This window comes from Vicugna pacos, chromosome 7 (assembly GCF_048564905.1).
Source record: "Vicugna pacos chromosome 7, VicPac4, whole genome shotgun sequence".
NCBI lineage: Eukaryota > Metazoa > Chordata > Mammalia > Artiodactyla > Camelidae > Vicugna > Vicugna pacos.
Genome location: NC_132993.1, coordinates 61,859,211 through 61,882,136, shown reverse-complemented (window position 1 = coordinate 61,882,136; position 22,926 = coordinate 61,859,211). Strand labels below are relative to the sequence as shown.

Here is a 22,926-nt window from a genome sequence, read left to right as displayed (position 1 = left end):
AATCTTTGGAAATATATGTCTATTATAGCTACTTTGTGTTTTGATGTAGAGTCTAACTCAATCCTAATGCTCAAATAAATGCCCATTACTCATAGTCTGATAATTGTTAATGGTTCTTTTTTCCTTCCCTGGCTTAGACAACTCCATGAAATAACTGTTACACTAGTAAAAAAATAACAAAACCCTCAAAGTATACCACTTTAAGTAGACCAGTTCTTTTAAATTGATGAAGTGTAACTTTGAATTCTGTCCTATATCTGCACCTGGCCCCCCAATATCCTCATCATTTTCAGCTCCTCCTGTCTCCCCCTCAAAGATTCATCTGCACTTGTTTCTCATTGCCCAGTGCTTCCTCCTTTGTCAAGTGTAGCTTCCTTCTTCTCATTCATTTTTGAATATATATTTTTATTGAAGTATAGTCAGTTTACAATGTTGTGTTAATTCCTGGTGTACAGCACAGTGCTTCAGTCATATAGGAACATACATATATTCTTTTTCATATTCTCTTTCACCATAAGTTACTACAAGATATTGAATATAGTTCCCTGTGCTATACGATATAGACTTATTGTTTATCTGTTTTAAATATATTAGTTAGTATCTGCAAATCTCGAACTTACAACTTACCCCTTCCCACCCCCTTTCCCCCCTAGTAACCATAGGTTTGTTTTCTGTCTGTGAGTCTGTTTCTTTTTTGGCTTTTATTTATTTATTTATTTTTTACATTCCACATATAAGTAATATCATATGGTATTTTTCTTTCTCTTTCTGGCTTACTTCACTTAGAATGACATTCTCCAGGTCTGTCGCTTCTCATTCATTTTTTCGTTCATCCAATTAACAAATATTTTTGAGCTCCTTCTGTAAGCAAGTTTTTGTGTGAGAAGCTGTGAGGCAATACAAAGGAAAATAAATACTGGTTATTGATTTCAAGGAATCAGTGAATTAGTAAGGGAGGTAAAGATGACCACAAATAGCTAAAATGCAGGCTGCCTGTGGTTTAAGTTAACAGTGGTACAATCAAAATCGTAAGGAGCCCCTAGGTAGTTGACATTGCCTGCAACTGTAAGAATCTGGTACAGGGCTGGTATTTAGATCAGGGCTTTGAAGTGGAGAAGGATGTGGGCAGATAGAGGACCTGGGTTCTCTCTCAACCACTGTCCAGGTTTCTTATGTGAAAACCTTCATCCAGCTTAAACACATCTCTGAGTATGTGGTAGCTGCAGATTTTTCCTCCCACGCAAGAAAAGTTTTGTTATCTCACAGGAGGAAGAGGCCTTAGTCTTGGACAATTCAGACAACAGATCAGAGATGCTCTCTCCTCCAACTCAACTTTACACATTGTAGGGCAAGCTATAAAAACCAAAGAACTCTGTAAAAGTTGATTACACTGGAGTAGTAACCAGGGTGATAATGACAAACAGTGATTCAGAATCATTTGAATGTATTAGATAAGGGGACTGGTTAATAGAAGTGGTTTATGTAATATAAACGTCAGTAAAAGTGGCAGCAAACTAGGCTGAGCAAGGCGAAGCAAATATCCCTACAGTGTTAGGGCAGAGAGAGAAAAGTGATCAAATTTTAAAAGTCTTTGCAATTAATGTCAGTGGAGGTCAAGATGACCTTCTGAAAGGAGTCTGGTGAGGGTTTAGAAAGTTGAAGAAATACTTGCTGTTTTCATTGCAAGACAAAGACAGAAAATATTAATTCCAAGGCCATGTTCCTGAGCTGTGGGTAATGGCTTAAGAAGTTTCAGACAGCAGCTTTCTCTGCTAATAACAGCACTCCTCCTAAGGATACACTCATCCAGTTCTGAAACACTCCCTAACCCTCCAGTGCACACAGTAACTCCTGGTGACAAATCGCAGTGGCATAGTACAAGAGAGAGAAACACCACTGCACATGTTGTGCTAGTGTTAATTTTTAAAACTCATCCCAACTTGCAAAGTATAGAGCAACAAAATCAGGTAGAGCTAGGTAAACCAAAGAGCACTTGCAAAGCCCTTTAAATATAGGAGAGGACAAATTTAAAATTTAAAAATATGAAAACTCTTTTTTTTTCTTTGTATTGGGGGGGGGTAATTAGGTTTATTTATTTATTTATTTTAATGACAGTGCTGGGAATTGAACCCACCTCATGCATGCTGAACACATGCTCTACTACTGAGCTATACCCTCCCCCCATGAAAACTCTTGAGAGTACACATTGGTTGTACACATTGAACCCTTTTGTGAGCAACTTTTTTTTTTTCCTTGAAAATCCCCACCGCATTTTCAGCCAAAGTGGAACCATTTCCCTGCACTCAACAGACCCACCATAGTCAGTTTCCTGAGTCTGAGACAGTTTGGTCAAAGTTTGGTGTTAATAAGCTGTGTATCAGATAAATATATTCCCAGGGCCATTTCCCATTTTGCCAAGAATAATTCTGTTCCATAGCTCCAGGCTGAACAAAAGTTCATCTCCAAGTTGTCAATAAAAGTGTTTGAGTGGGAGGAGGAGAGCAGAGCTAAAAAGTATAGGAGTATTCAGTAGAAAAAAAATTCAAATACATGAAATGCAGATCCCACTAACAAGGAGTTAGTATTGATATCTCTAAGCTTTGAGAACAGTAAATGAAAGAGGCTCTCAGAAGAGGCACTGGATGGTGTTAGAATCCACTTGGGAGATGGATCATTAGTCTATCAGGCTGCTTGCATGTAAAGCCTCACAACAGTATCATCCCTGAATTGAGTCCCTTGAGGATTGTATTAGTAATCTATTGCTGCGTAACAAATCACTCTAAAGTTTAGTGCCTTAACACAACAAACATTCATTATCTCATAGTGTCTGAGGCTAAGAATCCTGATATGGCTTAACTGAGTCTCTGACTTTGTGTCTATCACAAAGCTGCAATCAAAGTACCAGCCAGGGCTGTGAGCATCACAAGGCCCAACTTACAGAGAATTCATAACTAAGGTCACTCAAGGCTCAGATTCTTGCTGGATGTTGTATGAAGATATCAGTTCCTTGCCATGTAGATCTCTTTATAGTTCAAAACATAGCTACTGGCTTGTCTCAGAGAGAGTGAGTCAAGAGAGAATGAGAGAAGACTCAAAACAAGCCACAGAGTATTAACAGTCTAATTACAGAAGTGATATCCCATTACTTCTGTCATACGTATTCATTAGAAGTGAGTCAGTAAATCTAGCCCAATCTCAAGCATTGAGGATTACATAAGGTCATGAATACCAGGAGGTGGGGACAATGGGAACCCATCCCAGAGGTGGCCTACTGTAGAGATGATTGCTAATACTGTAAATATTTAGAGTATGTTGGCAAGCAGCACATAATTTCTGCCTTATTTACATTAAGTGAACACTGATAATGAGGCAAGGGAAAATAGTGGACTGTCCTAGAAAGACCCATGAACTGCCAGAGAATCTGCAGTATTGTTCCAGCTTAATTGCTTATAATTGTAGGATATGCAAGCTGGAGGCTGTAGGAGGAATCCCTAGTCCTTATAAATATTCTAGTCTACTGCTTTTCAAACTTTTCTGCTGAGGATATCCTAGAAGACAAGGAGGGTTAACATGTTTTGTTCACCTCTGTACTGGGAGTTGGGAGTATGGATAAAATCTGTCTGCCACAGCATACTTTTTTTTTTTTTGTAATATCGAGCTAAATCTTGAAAAGTTGTTAGAGTTTTATTTCCTACCTTAAATATACTGTTTCTTATAATTAGATATGTTATCATTAAATCAAATGCTACTCTAGAAAGATAGACAATTTTTATGTTAAAACCTTGTTAATGCCCCAGCATATGATCCACTGTGAATGCTAATAAATTAGCTGTCAGAAGGAAGGAAGGAAGGAAGGTAGGAAGGAAGGAAGGAAGGAAGGGAGAATGGAGGGAAGGAAGGGAGGGAGGAAAGCAAGCTCTGGTTTGTAGTGTTTACTGATTTTCCTGGTGTAAATATTTCCACTATGTCCAATTTACTGAATGTGGAGTTGGGAAATGCTATTTATGATCATCTCTTGAGAGCAGGTTTGAGTTGGCTCTCACACCACTGTCTGTCATTTTACCTCCTTGAGCTTTGGTCACTCATCTGTAAAAAGGAGCTAGCATTTTTGGCCCTGCCATTTAAAAAAATAATCAGTTAATCATTTGCAAAAAAAAAAAAAATTTCAGATAACTAAGTTCCCACCTTATAAGAAAATTAAACTCTAGCTGGGTTAAATATTAAACTGTAGAGACTGAAAAAAATTAAGATTAAAATATGCATGAATATTACATAATGTTTGAGAAGGAAATGATTTTCTTAAACATAAGAAGTATAAACTAAGAGCTTAAGATTTCCTAGGCTTATAAAAACATAAACTGTAAAGGAAAAGATTGAAGCAATATAGGAAATAAAAATAAACTCCACTTCATGGCAAAAATATTATAAACAAAAAATACATAGATATTTCTATAGAAAGTAAAAAAATAATATGAACAGTTTTTAATACTAGAATATTCTCCATGATTTCCAGGTTTCTTTCACATTCATGGTGATTATTTAATCCATAAAATAAGTTTTGAGGTAAGCAGTCATTATAATCATTATGTGTAAAATGTATAATCTGAGTCTCAGAACTGAGTTGCCCTGCTTCTAAGTGTTATTTTTTGGGAAAATAGTAAATAATTAATACATCTGGAATAATGCCTCTGTCTAGGCGTACAGTGATACACAGCAGTTGCTAAAGTAGGCCAGTTTCCCTTTTTTTCTCAATTTGTATTTTACCAAAGTATCCTAATAACTTGAAAAGAAGTACCATACTAAAGAAGAATTATACTGATGAGGAAATGTGTTTGCTGGCCAGGAATCACTAATCATCACCTAGCAAACATTTATAGTCATCACCTTGGCTATTTTGTTTTCTAATATCAAATTATTGTCATCAAATTATTTATAATGCTGCTGTGAATTTGTCCAGTGAAGGTATGGAAAAGGAATTATCAGTATGATACATTATTGCTATATATGCAAAGGATCTCACATTTCAATATTTGCATTGTTTAGTAATATTTATTACCACATATAGGGATGTTCAATTAATCCACATATGATAAAATGGCACATTTCCCACAAATTGTAGTAAACAAGCGAGCAAGCAAACAAACAAATTATTCCTCAAATCAGGAAGATGCAACACAAGTGAACTTTACGGTATACTTCCCCACTGGGACAGAACAAAAACAAAACAAAATTTAAGAAGTCTTTGAGCATAATGAGGGATCAAACAATACGCAAACAGTGCAGGAGATTTATCCTTGAAATAAAGTATACATTTTCTTTTTTAAAGTAACTATCTGGAGTTAATCAGAAGAGGAATTAAAAACAACCTGCCAAGAGGAGAACCAGACCATCTCCATGACTTTTTCCACCTTTTTTTCTTCCAGAACTGAAGATTATCCTCTCCATTCTCAGCAACAGAAATGGGAGAGAAAGAGCAGAATTCTAAAATTGAGGCTGGGAAGCAAGCCCAGCTTAGGAATGGAGAAGTGGGCATTTCTAGGGAATGGAAGAATTCAAGAAGAGTGAGGCATTTAGGATGGCTAGATCTTGGGGGAAAGGAATTATCTGTGGTTTGGATGCATATCCTAGCAATCAAAGGAACTACCACATGGGTAATAAATAGGTCGAAGCCCTGAGGCTTCCTGCTAGAGGATGATGAGCCTGGATGGGTTATCCAATAGAAGAGACACTGTTAACAGTGTGTATCCTTTCTCCTTTTTGTCGCTGGTTATTTGGATCTCTTATTGTGAATCTTACTAATCTTTCCTTAGGGTTCCATGTGTGGCAGAGACTTCTTTCTGTACTCCAATACTGATCTATCTTTGACTGCAGACTGGTTCCTGGGACCTCTTCAGTTAAAAAATGATAAGAAGACGAAAAAGCTGTGTTTGCATCACGTGGCTGTCTATCCAGTAAGTCTGACCACACTGACAGTTATTCCTCATCAAGAATGTGGGTATGTTTCGTCTCTTGGGATATTTTAGATTACGGCCTAAATTTGGAAATTTTCCATCTCTTAGGTTTTTTGAAACTATAAATAGATCAGTATTTGGGTTCATTTAACCTTTCTGAAAGCAAACAGCCTCCGAGTGCCGTGCTGTTCCATTGAAGAAATCAGAAGCTGTGATGGAGGGGTGAGAAATTCTAGTTACGTGGAAAACTAGAAACTGTAGGTGTAGCTCAGCCATGGGGTTTCTCTGTGCTTGCATAATTTAACACTTAACTGATTAAATACTTTTGAAACAGCCATATGAAGTGTTGAAAGGTACCTTTGCTGAAGTTTTGAGTTTTTGCTTATAGAGCGATTTTTCGGGAATATGGGAGCAAATAAGATTATCTTGTGTAAACAGATGACCATTGCTTTCCTTCAGTTTTATTACCCATTGTGTGTGTATATCGCTAATCCCTAGGTATTCTTATTTACACCGTGAGAATGAATGTCCATTCATCAACTAAACATAGTGCTATTTACTGTAGCAGCAGCTGTTGTTTCCCAGGTTTGAGGCAGGAAGGTTAGATATTATATTCTTACTGCATAAATCAAAAACACTACAAAATATTTTTGGCGAGAGATCTAGAGTGGAAATTAAATTAAGCACCTATTTAAAGACTGCAGATCTTGATATCCATTCTGATAAGTCGAGATTTGTTTCTTATTCCGGATATTTGAAAATATACTCTTAACACCGTTGGCAAATGTCTCTGTGTTTATCAGTAGCATGTGTCTGACTCCTGGTTCATTCAGAAACACTAGGAATATGACATAATTGTGTTTATCAAATTTAAACCTAGTCTTTCTTGTTTGGGGTAAAACCCATAGTTTTGAATAGAGTATATTGACTTAGCACTCACCAAAATTCAACAGAAAAAAATGTAGTTGTTTTGGTAGCAGACTGAGAACCTGTGTGAAAATTAGTAAAGTAACTGAGGTGATTCAAATTTTGTCCACATCCAGGAAACTTCCATGTTTTGGCAGCAACACAGGTGAACAGCAATCTTGGTGTTCTATTACGAGGAATTACATTTCCAATTACTGGTTCAGATACTATACAGTGGAATCTATTAGTCAGGATTCTCCAGAGAAATAGAACCAATAGGATGTATATATATCTATCGCTGTATCTGTGTATCTGTCTGTTTATCAGTCAATCAAGAAATTGATTTAAAGGAATTGGCTTACATGAGCAAGTCCAAAATCTGAAGGAAAAGCAGGCAGGCTGGACATCCAGGGAAGAGTTGATATTTGTCTTAAGTTAGAAGACAGTAGAATTCTTTTCTTAAATAATAGTAATGAGGGGAGAAATTAATTAAATTAGGAATGAGAAAACAAAATCTGGTTATTTGCAAAGAACAATAAAACTGACAAATTTCTAGCTAGGCTAACCACGAAAAAAAAAAGAGAAAAACAAAAATTACCAATACAAAAAAATGAAAGAGGGCTAGCACTGTTTATCCCATAGATACTAAAATGATAAAGGAATGTTAAGAACAATTCCATGACTATAAATTCAGAAATTTAGATAAAGTGAAACAATTCTTTAAAAGATGAAAACTATCAAAATTCACTCAAGGAGAAATAGGTAATCTAAATAGCCTTATACCTATTAAAGAAATTAAATTATTAGTTCAAAACTTTCAAAAAAAAAAAAGAGAGAGAGAAAGAAAAAACACCAAGTCCAGGTGGTTTCACTGGTGAATCTGTCCAAATATTTAAGAAAAACAGAGTACAAATTCTACACAATCTCTTTCTGAAAATAGAAAGTAGGGATATTTTCCAATTTATTTTATGATGCCTTCATTGGATGAAGGTAATCTGCTTTGCTCAGAGTCCACTGATTTAGATATTAATCACATCTAAAAACTACCTTTACAGCATTATCTTGATTGATGTTTGATCAAAAGACTGCCTTTCAAAAATGTTTAAAAAAACAAAACAAATCAAAACTGCCTTTCAAAGCCTAGCCAAGTGCACGTGTTCTTCCATTTGTTTTAGTACCATTTGTTGAGAAGGCTATTCTTTCTTCATTCAGTTGAACTGGTACCTTTGTCATAATCAGTTGGTTATATTTTGGGGGTCTATTTATGGGCTTCCTATTTTATTGATCTATGTGTCTGTACTTTTAGTAATACCACACTGTCTATATTACTGTTGCTTTATAGAAATCTTGAAATTGGGTAAAATGAGTCCTCCAATATTGTTCTCTTCCGAATTTTTTAGACTAACTTACTTTTGTATACTGATCTTCTTTTCTGAGTCCTTGCTTAACTCAGTTATTAGTTCCAGTAGGTTTTTATTGACTCTGGGATTTTCCACGTAGACAATAACGTCATTTGCCAACAAAGAGAGTTTTATGTCTTCCTTTTCAATATGTATAACTTTTCTTTCGTTTTCTTAACAATGCACTAGCTAGGACTTCTTGCACAATGCAGAATATGAGTGGTGAGAAAGGATATTCATAACTTGGGTCTGATATTGAAGGTAAAGCATTGTTTCTTGGCATTAAGTGTGATGTTAGCTACTCCAAGTTTTGGGAATTTTTCATCGTGAATGGACTCTGAAGTTTGTCAGATAAATTTTTGTGTTTATTAAAATGATTATACAGGTTTCATCTTCAGTCTATTAATATGCTAAATTACATTGATTTATGAATGTTAAACTAGCATTGTGTTTGTAGGACAAACCCTACTTAGGTATAATGTATTATCCTGTTCACATATCACTGAGTTTTATTTCACATTTTTTTTAGGGATCTTTGCTTCTATGTTCATGAGTGATACTGGTCTTCAGTTTTCTTTTGTTGTAATGTTCTTAGTCTGGTTTTGATATTAGGGTAACTATGACATCATAAAATAAATTGGAAAATATCCCTACTTTCTATTTTCAGAAAGAGATTGTGTAGAATTTGTACTCTGTTTTTCTTAAATATTTGGACAGATTCACCAGTGAAACCACCTGGACTTGGTGTTTTTTCTTTCTCTCTCTCTTTTTTTTTGAAAGTTTTGAACTAATAATTTAATTTCTTTAATAGGTATAAGGCTATTTAGATTACCTATTTCTCCTTGAGTGAATTTTGATAGTTTTCATCTTTTAAAGAATTGTTTCACTTTATCTAAATTTCTGAATTTATAGTCATGGAATTGTTCTTAACATTCCTTTATCATTTTAGTATCTATGGGATAAATAGTGCTAGCCCTCTTTCATTTTTTATATTGGTAATTTTTTTTTCTCTTTTTTTTTTCGTGGTTAGCCTAGCTAGAAATTTGTCAGTTTTATTGTTCTTTGCAAATAACCAGATTTTGTTTTCTCCTTTCTAATTTAATTGGTTTCTCCCCTCATTACTATTATTTGCATTCTTCTGCTTGTGTAGGTTTAATTTGCACTTCTTTCTCTGGTTCTTAAGATGAAAGCCTAGGACACTGATTGGTAGGTCTTTCTTTTAAAATATTTCAGTTTATGCTATAGCACAGCACTGCTTTAGCTGCATCCTACCATGTTCAATAAATTACATTTGCATTACAATTGAGTTCAAAATATTTTAAAATTGTCTTTGATTTTCTCTTAACCCACTGGTTACTTAGAAATGTATTATCTATTTTCCAAGTATTTGAGCATTTTCTAGTTTTGTTAGTGATATTTAGTTTAATTCCATTGTGGTATCAGAACACACTTTGCATGATTTATATTCTTTAATATTTGTTAAAGTTTATTTTATGAACTAGAATGTGGTCTATCATGATGACTGTTTAATGTTCAGTTGAGAAAAATTTACGTTTTTATGTTGGTGTTTCGAGTGTTCTATAAATGTGAATTATGCCAAGTTAGTTAATAGTGCTGTTCAAGGTTATATTTGTCATTCCTGAATTTTTGCCTGCTTATTTGTGGTAGTGAAGTCTCCAACTTGTAAAAGTAGATTTGTCTATTTCTCCTTTTAGTTCTATCAGTGTTTTTCTGATGCATTCTGTTGCTCTATTGTTTTTCTGATGCATACTTGCTTAGAACTGTCATGTCCTCATGGAGAATTGACCTTCCTGTTATTATGTAATGTCCCTTTTTATTCCTGAGTATTTTCCTTGTTCTGATATTGGCCTGGTCTAATATTAATATAGCTGCTACAGCTTTTTTCTTTTTCTTTTTTTTTTTAATTTGTGTTTGCATGGTATAACTTTCTGCATCCCTTTAAAGTTTTTTTTTTATTGAAATAAATTTCATACAACATAAACTCTACCATTTTAAAGGATCCAATAAAGTGGTTTTCAATATATTCACAATATTGCATCACCATCAGTATTACTTGATTTCAGAATATTTCCACTACCCCAAAGTAACTTTCAAGTTATAGATAACCCAATCCCAATTCCTCTCTCCTTCCATCTCCTAGCAACCAGTAACCTACTTTAAGTCTCTATGTGGACATACCTATGCAGCCTTTTGTTTTTTTTCTTCTTTCATTTAGCATAATGCTTGCAAGGTTTTCCACTTGCAGCATATATCAGTACTTCATTGCTTTTTATGGCTGATTAATATTCCATTGTATGGCTATATATCACATGTTGTTTATCCATTCATTAGTTGATGGGCATTTGGATTGTTTCAATTTTTAGGCTGTTATGAATAATGCTGTTACGAATTTTTGTGTACATGTTTTGGGTGAACATGTTTTTAATTGTCTTGGATATATACCTAGCAGTAGAATTCCTGGATCAGTGGTAATTTTGTGTTTAACTTTTTGAGGAACTGCCAAACTGTTTTCCACAGCAGCTCTATCCTTTTACTTTAGTCTGTATAACTTTATATATTTAAATTAGGTTTCTTGTAGACAGTATAGATTCAGGTCTTGCTTTTTTATCCAGTCTGAAAATCTGTTTTAACAAAGTATGTTTCGACTATTCACATTTAAAGTGATTACTGATAATTGAGTTGGAATCTACTGTCTTACTATTTTCTATTTGTTGCATTGTCTTTGTTTCTTTTTTGTTTCTTCTTTTTCTGACTTCTCTCATTTCGCTTGAGCATTTTTTGTGATCTTATTTTATCTCATACATTGACTTACCATTCACATTTCATTTTAAAACTTTTTAAATGTTTTGTAAGTATAAACCTATTTACAATATACATTTCAAAATAACCCAAGTCCACCTACAAATAGTACTATACTTTTCATATGTACTGCAAGTAACTTAGAATATTCCCAATCAGTCTCCATTGTCAGTAAAAATAAACTCTTCCCAGCACTTAACAAGAACATCATCTGATAAAACCACAATTAAATATAAGCTTATGTAAAATATTATACAAAACTACTCCTTTAATTAAATGGCTAATTTCATATAAATTGCTGTTCAGTTTGAAAATGGGTTATAATTATACAATATTTAAAAGCTTATTTTCATGAGTGACTACAATTAAGGAAAATATTAACTCAATTTTATCTAATAAATCATAATACAAAGAATCAAGATCATCCTGTTTTTGTAGTAATGGCTTCTTAATTGTGCCCTATTTATCTTTGTATTGCCAAAGTCCGTAACAATGCCAGATCATAATCACCACTTAAATGGGTTTTTTGGGTATGTGTGGAATAAATCAGGTTCTTACATGTAATATAAACCAATGCAATAAACACAGGAATAAACCTAACAAAAATGGCTTTAGTATAAAGTGGTTTAGTCACATTGGAGGAGAGTTTGGCAGTATATAATACATGGAAAGTATACACCCTACAACTCATATGTCCTGCTTTCATGTGTATAACAGGAGATATATAGAAAGATGTTCTGTTACTATGGAGATAGAAATTTTAAAATGTCCTAAATGTCTACAACAGACACATGGACACTGTTTATATATAGTAATCAAAATAGAATAGGTAAAAGTAGCATATTCATATAACATTGATATTATATGATAGTTACAAGGAATGAACTAATCCTTCATGTATCAACAGAGACATATCTAAAACACTCTTTATGAGAATAAGCAAGTTGTCCATTACACCTTGAGAGAGAAGTAGGAAAAATGCCGAGAGGAAGACTCAAGGTTACAACCATTATTAAATGGTTCCAGGGACACATTGGTAGAAAACTGGAATTGTATTTTTCACTCAAATAAAACTTTAATTTTTTTGCGGTATTATATTTTAAAATAAACCATATCAGTGAAAGTTTAAAATATGCTGTCACACACACACATGCACACCCTAAATATCATGGTTTAAAATAACAAAGGTTTATTTCATACTCATATTACTTGTTTATCATAGGTTGGTGGTAGAAGTGAGCGATTTAATTTACTCAGAGACTTTGGCTGATGGACCAGCCACTGTGTTAAAAGTTAGAGAGTATAAGGGAACTCTAGTGGGTTTTGCACTAGCAATTAAATGTTTGGCCTAGAAGTATTTGTAAAAGTTCTCCTCACAACAAATAGGTGGCAAAATAATCATATGGTGCTAGTTATCCACACATGGATCAGGAAGTACAATTCTACCATAGGTCAAGGGCCTGAAGAGTCAGAAATATTCAGAGAGAAGAATCAATGCCCACCACACAGAAGAATGAATTTACCTATTTTTCCTACAATTAATGATTTAAAAATGGAATAAAGCAGTGATTCAGTTAGTTAATGAAAAATAAATGGCTAGATGTAAATGTATAGGGTAATATGACAATTTGGTTAATTTATAACATGGAAAACTTCAAATAATGGATTAATGTAAGTTTTGAAAGAAGAGTCTCACTGACAATTTACAAACCTTGTCCCTGGCCCTGAACACTTCAATATTTTAATGTATGAACTAGATGAAGATGAATTATGCAGAAGAAATTCTCTTAAAGGTGAAGGGTTACATCTTGCAATCAGTGTAGTGAGAAAGAGGCATATGCCCTTATACATCCAACGAAGATGGAGTATCAGAAAACAGATTTACCTTCCTACCTGAAACAACTAAAAAACTGCATACAATAAGATAAACAATAATTTTCAAAACTTTAGAGATGAAACTACGGAGGATAACAACACCTGAGATATGAGAAATGAACAGGCTGCCCCATGATTAACCCAGCCTGCCACCTTGAGAAAGTTATTGATCTGTGGCTCCAGGAGGGAAAATCCGGGTAGAGCCCAGCAGTCTCACTGGTTAAGGAGAAGCAGCTCAGAATTTGCAGAGACCAAGGTGGTTAGAGTTCATGGGAAATGGAGAGGAGAAAGCTATATAAAGAGAGATGATTTAGATAGTATTTAGAAGATTAATGGTAAATACAGTCTCTTCCCAAGGCTAGGAACGGACTCTTCTAAAGGGGATTAGAGAGAATAGTACCCAAAGACCACTGCAGGAATGGTGTCTTTCCTCATGAACAAGACTGGAGAAATTCGTTAAGTCATAGGACATTGGGTAGAGCACTCAAAGTCATCTTGCTTCAGTAATTTAAAATAATTAGCTTTACACTAATTTAGATCCCATCTAGCAAATCTTAAAAGCAAAATCTAAAATAATCAAACTATTTCCAGATAACTAGAACTCAGAACAAAGCTCAAGAATAAAAAAATATTCAGCATCCAACAAGGTAGAATGCACAATGTTTGGCATCCAATAAAAAACTAGCAGGCATGCCCAGAGCAGGAAAATACAATCCATAATGAGGAGAAACATCAATCAATTGAAAACAACCCAGAAATGACACAGATGTTAGAAACAGCAGACAGGGTTATTAAAACAGTTATTATAGCTGTATTCCATGCATCCAAAAAGTTAAAACGAGATTGAACATGTTAAGTAGAGACATAGACTATGTACAAAGACCCAAATCAAATTCTAGAGATGAAAACTTCAATGTCTGAGATGAAAAATAGTCTTCATGAGTTTAAAGGCTGATTAGACATTATAAAGGAATGATTAGTGAACTAAAAGACGTAACAATAGAAACTATCCAAAATGAAACATACAGAGAGGGGGGAAAAACACTCAAAACACCATGTGGATGAATACAATATTTTTCTTATTATTTAAACCTATTTGAAATATTACTGATTGCTTACACAGGAAAAGGTAATAACATAGTGTGGGGCTTATAACTTACAGAAGAAAGGAAATTCAGACCTGATTTACAGAGGCCATATAATATGGTAGCACCACATGAAAGTTAAGATTCGCAGCATTACTAGTACCACACGGCTGGCCTAAAGGAGTATGGGAAAGGGAAATTGCAGTAGATGTGATTTTACACTCTTAGGATATGGCTTAGCAGGAGCAAAATCTGAAAGTTTAGATCAAGGATAGATGAGAGATAGACAGATGGGTAGGCAAATGATAGGTGTTTTATCTAATGTATGAGTGGACTTTTCAGAATGATGAGTGTGCAGATATTTGTATTTCATATGCATGCTCACCAGTCATCCCATTCAAAAGAGGCTCAGAATAATTATGTGGACATAATGATATCTTTTCTCTGCCCTTTTAGAGGGCAGATTGTAGGCTAGCTTGTTAGTGGTGACTTTGCTGATCTTTACTCCCCCATCCTCCCCATTTCATGTAAAGCTATAATTCCCTTTATTCTAATGATTTATTTGGAATGCAGAGGGTGTTTTCTGTTTTCATGATTGAACTTTGACAGAGGTAACATGCTGTAAAGACAATAAGCATGAAATGTTGCATTTAAAGGCATAACTCCAATTGCAAATGTATAAAATGTGAGAGAGATGGCTTAGCAGCATGTTTAAATGACAGGAGTATACATTAATGAGACTTCAAGATGAATAAATAGTGCAATACATCTATCAGAAATATTTTCACTCCCCTTTATACTTTTTGAGAGCAAGACCTAGAATGAACCCTTCTGTTTTGGATGCTACAATTTAATAGACACACAGGAGTAGGTTAAGAGAATGGCAAACTGAGCTATTAAGTCCTTCATATTTAACATGGGATATAGAAGATTAGGTGGTATGGAATGCGTAGTGAGCTAAAGGACATAAAACTATATATTTGTAAGGCTATTATGTGAAGAGTTTTGACTTTTTAAATTTTAATACTATAAAGGCATAAGAATAAGACCAATCAAAAATTTTATCATTTTGGGCAGGTAACACAAATCCAATATATACATTTACAAATCAGTGGAGGTCTCAAATAATTCTCTTCCTTCTCATTCCTCTTTCCATTGAAGAGACATGTTATACACTAAGTCCTGCTGTCTCTTCTTCCAAAATACAGCTTTGCTGTGTCTGCTCCTTACCATCTCTTCATCCTCCACTCTAGCCTCAGCCATCATCCTGGAAAATGACAATGGACCCTAGCTGGCCTTCTTATTTCCACTCTATCTCATTTATTCTTATCAGAGCAAACAGGGAGATGGTTTAAAATGTAATTTGCATCTTTTGATCTTGCCACTATCCTACTGAAAACTCTCCTGCAGCTTCCCATTTCTCCTAGAGTAAATTCTGAACTCCTTGACAATGCTTACAAGATCCTTCTTTAAACCTGTCCTCTCCCTGCTTTTCCTGCCCTACTTGCATCAATCTTTCCCTCATTCAGTATACTCCTGCCCTGCCAGCCTCTTTTAGTTATTGAAATGCTCTGAGCTCTTCTTTGCCCCCGTGGAATTCTCCTGATGTTTCCTCTTCTGGGAATAATGATCTTCTGATGTTTTTTTCCTCCTGTCTTACTCCTTATACATTTGATCTCAATTTAAATTAGCAATTCTGTATCGGGGTGATTTGGCAATACCTTGAGACATTTTTGACTGGTACAATAGGGATGGTGCTGTTGGCATCTAGTAGGTAGAGATCAGGAAACTGCCAGACACTCTGTAACATACAGGGCAGCTCTCCACAGAAGAGAATTGTCCATCCTAAACTGTCAGTAATGCTGGGGTTGAGAAGCCTGGTTTATCTGTGACTTTCTCAAATTTTTCACTTAATGTAAAATTATCTCACTTTCTCTCATACCATGCTGTTCTTTTGCTCAGCAACTCACCTAAATTTTCAATTATGTATTCAGTTGTACATGTTTGTTTAATGCCTGTTTTCCCCACTAGACAGAATTCTATGAGGAAACATATCTATTTTGTTGTCAGTGTGTGGCACAATATCTGGCATACAGAAGGTAATCAATAATAATTGTTGAATAAATTATTAAGTAAGGTTTATTGTTGAATAGGGCACTCTTCAAAACCATATAAGAACAGTTATTTAACACATTGTCATTCAAGTCCAGGAAAAATATAGCTGAGGACTAAGACACATAAATAGCCAATTATAGTACAGGAAGATTCAAATATATCTTAAGCAGAGTTAAAAATAATGTGCTGAATAATTTCAGGGGAAGGAATGGATAATTACAGTGAATTTGGGCTTAGGGAGGATCATCAGCATCATCTTCTTCACTCTCATTTTTTGGATGATGGCCAGTTGACTCAGAGTAGGACTTATCTCCTCCTGACTGTGAAGTAAGACATGGCTTAACCCACCACATTACCATGTGGCCATTTCTTAAAGACTTTGCAGTATTAATTTCCCTCACAATTACAAACAAATGGTAAGGTTGAATTTCTTGGGCTTAAAGTAATAATTCTGTCTTGCAGTGGTCATTTGAAAATGTTTAAGAAATAATTATGGTGTTGTGAGAACCCCAGAATTCTTTCATTTATCCTGGATCGTAATTGCTAGACCCTAATAGGATGTATCACTAGTCATTTTCATGTGACACAGTTTATAATTGGCTAGTTAATAGCACTGTTCACTGTTGCACTGTGGAAATTTAAGATTGGCTGAATCAAAATTGAATTAGGGTTATACTTTCTGCATATTCACATACATGGAAAGTATAATCCTACTCAATTTATATATATATGTATATATATATATATATATATATACACACACACACATGTGCACACATATACACACACAGATACACATAAATACGCATGAACATCTCCTACCACAGACATGCACCAGACCCTATGTATTTTGCTCAGTAAAACAATTTTTGACTCTTCAGAATTTTGGGGTTCTATGCTTTCATTTTCTTTAAGGTACTAGCTGTTTTGATTCTTTTTTTTATTGAAGAATAGTGGTTTACAATGCTGTGCTAATTTCTGGTGTACAGCATAATGTTTCAGTTATACATATATATGTATACATATTCCTTTTCATGTTCTTTGTCATTCTAGACTATTATTACAAGATACTGAATATAGTTCTCTGTGCTATAAAATAGGATCTTGTTGTTTACAGATACTAACTACTGTATATAAAATAGATAAACAAAAAGGCTATTTTGATTTTTGATCCTCAGTTTAAACTGGACCCTAAACATTACCTAGCAAAGCAGTGTTTCTCTTGTCAGCTCTCTCCAATCTCCACACAAGATATTAAAACAATTTTTTGCTCTCTTTAAAGCCCTGACATCATTTTTTTTTTTGCATATGTGCTTTAACTGTTTAGGCTATTATTTGCAGAGAAAGCAGAAGCCATTGATGGGAAGGGGGGGTCCCACAACCACACCCAGTACAACTTCTTACAGCCAAACCTACCAACCAGCTTGTATCTCCCTTATTCCTCTCCATCTAATCCAGTAGAGGAATTATTCCTCTTTCTTCCTAAAGCCCAATTCCTGCTGTGCTCAAAATTGCCTTCCTTCCCTGTTTCTTACTCTCCTAGGGATCTTTTACTACTCATGATATTCAAAACCTCTCTGTGTGCTAGATACTTTCCACCCACTTTTAAATCTTTGGACTCCATATTCTTCTCCAGTTTGTTTCTTTCATGCTCACTTCACAGTCAAGTTTCTTGGCATCGCTATGCCTCATCCTCCATTCACTCCTCAGTTCAGTCTGATATGACTGCTGCCCTAGACACACCTGTGGAAAATGCCCTCCATGTTGCAGTATGTAATGGACACTCCTCCTGGCCTCTCAGGAGCCTTAGGCATAGCTGGACACTCATTCTGCTTTAACAGACTCAATTCCTTTGACTCCATGCCCCTCGCATGGCTTTGCTGCTACCTCTCTGACTACTTTTCTTCTTTTAGACTTTTAACTGTAGGAGTCCTGATAGTTTCACCCCTCTCCTCCTTTTCTTCTCTCTCTACCTGCTCTTACTTACTGATTTTTACCACTTTGGTGACTTCAGTTCCATCTCTATAATGATTATTCCCAGCTTTATGTCTCCAGTTCAAATTTCTCTTCTGAGTTCCAGAACAAACCACCAAACATTCTATTCTAAATCTCAATCGATAAGTTTCATGAGTCCTTCAAAAACTACCACACCCCCAGGAGAAGTTATGATTCCCTCTGCCTCCTATGCTCCCTAAACCCCAAATGGCACCTACAACCAACAAACCAGGAAGCAATGAGTCATTCTTGATTTTTTTCTATATTTCAGCTCCCACATAAAATCACACAGTATATATCATGAATTCTACTTCGTAATATCTTGCAGATGCTTCCATTTGCTTCATTACTTTTCTTCCATCTAAATGCAAGCCACTTTCATCTCTTGCCTGGACCAGTGCATTCTCTTCCTGTGACAGTGCTGTTTTCACCGTCACCACCTCTGATCCATTCTCTGGAGCAGAACACAGTGTCTGGAGCAGAACTCCCTATGAATGGTGAATGGTGCCTCCTTGAGTTGTATGTGCCATGGCTCTGACTTGAAATAATCTTCTAAAAATGAAAATCAACCATGATACTGCTCCACTTAAAATTTTCAGGGCTTTCCCCTTCTCTTAAGTTTTAAAATATTTAACTTGGGCTGTGAATTCCTTCATGATCTGGTCCCATCTCCCTCCTCATTATGCTGCTTCCATAGAGTTTTTCATTCCTTGAAATCCCTAAACTCCTCTTATCCCCAACCAGAGCCTTTGCAAATGCTATTTCTTCTTCCTGGGGACATTTTTCTTTAAATCATCACCTGGACAAATGCTACTTAGTTTTCATGTCTTTGCTTAAAGATAATTTCTCTGTGGAAGCCTTCCCTGGAACCTCATGTTAGTTAAGGTTTACTTGTTAGAAATTTTCAAGGACACTGTATTTTCCCTTCTAATTAAGTGACACAGTGGTATAAAAAACTTATTTATGGAGAGCCCCCACTAAAGATTTGCAGTTAATCCAGCAGACATTTTTAAAATTATACCTTTATTTTCGGAAAATTGTGTGGCAGAAATAAATAAATTAATAGCATCATCTAGACTGTATGTGAATTCAGTTTGATATCCTCATAGTTAGAATTGCTGAGTCTTTACCGACTGTGAAAGTGAGTAAGACAGTGAGTAATAGGCAGGCAGAAATTTATCAGAGGATCTTACTGAACACAGCCTTGGGATTCTGTCTTGCTAGAGGCACAAGAATTTCAAAAGCAATTAAATGTTTTTGATTTAAGTAATTGTTCTATTGGATTTATCTCATTTATCTCAAAAGTGAAAATGCCAGTTTATAACTTGTCCAAAGAAACTACTTGAAGTTAAAAACAGAAAACAAAACAGGATAATAAGAGATTATAAATCAAGAAAACTGAATTCTGACGATTACAGTGATGATAACGTAGAATAGCTTAATAGCTCAGCTTTCATTTTGTCACACATGAAATAGATGTACAAATGTTAATGCCACTTAATACACAGTGTTGTTATTTCAACTCAATGAAAAACAAGAATTAATTGGCCTGGCATATAACGCTCTTTTCAACCTGACTGAAAGTGGCTTCTTGAACCTCACCTTTTAGCCTTCTTACCCACCTTCCAGCTTCTAGCCTACCTTCCCCAACACACACACACACACACACACACACACACACACATCAATCAATTCTACACTTATAGCACCAAATTAATCACTAGTCCCTGCTTTTTGAACATACCAAACCTTTTAATATTTAAGAAGAAAGTGAGAATAATAATTTTGAAATGTATGCATGTGCTTTTCCTTGTTTACATTTCATTATGTATTATTTCCTCACTATTTTTCAAGGGGCATTATTTGTCTTAGAGGGGACTAGAATTGTTATGTCAAGAAGACAAAGAGAAGTGTTTGAGACTTTGACACTCAAAATTGAAATTTTGGAGTCCATGGTAAAACAGTGGTTCTGAAAAGCAGGCCTTCGTTGGAATGAAAACATTCTTTAAAAAATATTTTTAAAATATTAACATCAAGAACCAGTTCTGGAAATCTCAAACTTGTTTTACTCCAAGCCATACGGAGGTCTCAGGTTATGATGTAGAAAAATTCCTTTCCAAGATGAAAAGGAAGAATAGTCTATTCCTTCTGGCATAGTATCAGGGAAGAAAAGACAGAAGTATTCAGGTCTACTTTATGTCTTTTCTTCACTTCTCTAAGGCAAAATCCCAAGAGGAAAGAGGGGCTTTTTTAAGTTGAAGATAAAGTCAAAGCATATGGAGACTGTCATGCAGGGTGATGGCATGCCAACGTGGTAGGGGCAGTAGCAAAAGATGCCGCTCCATGGGTGACCTGAAGCGCTGCCCCTGGCTCCAGGTGCCATGCACACAATAGAGAAAGGACCCAGAAGTTCCTGCATACCTCACAGGGAATGAAGAACTAGTAACAATAGCAAACAAGCATTGACTGTTTGTAAATATGAGAGACATCCTCTCAGCACATTGCATTCATTAACTCATTTAATCTATGCAACCACACACCAAAGAAGGTATTATCATATCCCTATTTAAAAAATAAGAAAATGGAGGCATGTAGCATTTAAGGAATTCCCCCGACGTGGTATAATTATTGAGTATTAGGGTTTCTTTGCAGACAGGCCCACTGCAGTAGGGCTAACTGGTGGCATTTTAGCCGAGGGCTTTGGGGTAGGCCACGTGGTTCAGTGATAAAGAGCATTAAAAGCCCAAATTCGGGAGGTATCAACATTGCCAGTGAGAAAAAAATTAGAAAGGAGGCCCACTGGGTCTGATAAGGCTAAGAGATTATACCATAGGGGAGGTAAACTCATGGTACCATCCTCCCCATTCCTTGATTGACAGCAGCAGTGAATAAGAATCTGCCTTGATGCAGAAACCAGCACAAAGGCCACCTACATGCTTCTCCCCCAATGCCATTCAGTCCATAAGCTTCACTGTACTCAGCCACCAGGTTGAAAAGAAGGTAGGAAAGGGGAAAATGGCTCTGACATGGAATTGAACTTGGAACTGTTGATTATTTACCCATTAGAGGCTGCTTTAAAATTTCAAAACTATTTAGAGGACACTGATTCTGTTGATTGGCAGCTTTTTTCTGGCAACTCTTCCATTGTTCAGTGAGGATGGGCATCAGTTTGTTATAAAAAATAAAGAAGCTGTTTGGTTTTGCATAGCTGTATTATAACATGAGTAAAATTCTATGCTTTTCATTTGTGCATCTGTACCTGCTGTTATGTCTGCTATAATACCCTTTCCCTTTCCTCTACCTGCAACATCTAATTTATCCTTTAAGTCCTAATCCAAGTGAGAAATATCCCTAGAAGCACAGGCAGTGCCATCTTTTTGCTTCTAAAGCATATAGTCCATATTCCTCTATTCCATTATGTGGCGTCCATCTATTGGTCTGTCTGTCCCTTTTTCTAGACTCTGAACACTTGCATATTGTGAGCTTTAGTAACTGTTTATCAAATGAATTAACAACCAGGTGGGAATGTTTGTGTTAATGTCATGGAGTTGAAGGATCTGTCTCCTTAGACCCTGTAGTTGCGCCATTGAGAACACTCAGAAAATATTTGCTAAGTAAGTAAATCGGTGTATATTTACTTGAGTTTTGATGTTTTGCATTAGACAGTGTTAGTACTTAATTGTTAGATTATTATCCAGAGAGTTTGATGAATTGACAGATTCCCAGGACACATGCCCAGGGATTCTGATTCACTAGCTGTGGGTTGAGACTCAGGTACAGGTCAAACGCAGACTTTGAGAAATGCTAGCCCAGAGAGTCAGCTTCCTTTTACTTCCTACACTGGCTGCATTGCAAGCCATTGTTGAATTTTATTCCTAGTGTGTATACACCTTATAGAAAAGTAATTTGCCATTAACTTTTGCACAGTATCCAGTTCCATACAGGTATTATATTATTCAGAAGACTATTCTTAGTAAGGCTTTCACATACACTTAATTTAAAATTCGCAGTGCTGACCTCCACCACCACCTTCTCTGCTTTATTTTCTCCATTTATCTCACATAAATAGCTTAATTAATTTATGTATGCATTATATTTATTTTTTGTTTTCCTCCAGTAGAGTGTCAGTGCAAAGAGGAGATGAAATTTTGTCTGTTTCCTTCACTTATGGATCCCCAGTGCCTAAAACCGTGCCAGTTATTTATGATGTGGAAAAATAATTTATGACTTGAAAAAAATGAATAGCCAATTATTAGAAACTCTACCTACAGACGTAGAAATCACAAAGGGTACATCTGATTCATGCTCTATTGAATCTCCCCTTTCAGCTCTGTACTAGTTGCTAAATAGAAATAGGAAGCTACCTTTTATTGCCATTTCTTTTAAAATCACTAGTAATACAATTTTTTTGAAGATTGCCTATGACTACTGCAGTAGCCCAAGAGAATGCTGTCTCTTCCCAGCCGTAATTTCATGAAAAACAGTACTTCCAGCAAGTTACCTTTCTGCAAAACTTTTATTGAACTCTGTTCAGTCTGGATCCCTCCTCAGCAATATCAAGTTAAAACTTCCCTATCCCTGGTACCACTCTTAAAACAGCGATTTGGCTTAGAATGAAGGCCACTGGCTGGCTATTGACTCAAAAGTGAGCTGGTGCTTCCTCACATTCTCACAGAAAGCCGCACAGGGCAGGAGGTCTGTAACCGTGGTCCAGCCTGTATTCCAATAGAATTTGATGATTATTTTTTTAAATTACACTTTCAAATAAGTAGTGGTTGA

At 35.6% G+C, this 22,926-nt stretch overlaps 1 protein-coding gene across 1 annotated transcript in view; it reads left to right on the top strand.

Annotated features, from left to right (window-relative positions):
- GNGT1 (G protein subunit gamma transducin 1) overlaps positions 1 to 22,926 on the top strand; it is a 170,919-nt gene that overhangs the window by 23,228 nt on the left and 124,765 nt on the right. Inside the window, exon 2 of the mRNA XM_031679609.2 lies at positions 5,811 to 5,951. The gene's annotated coding sequence lies outside the window, so the exon portion shown is untranslated. The remainder of the gene's footprint in view (positions 1 to 5,810; positions 5,952 to 22,926) is intronic.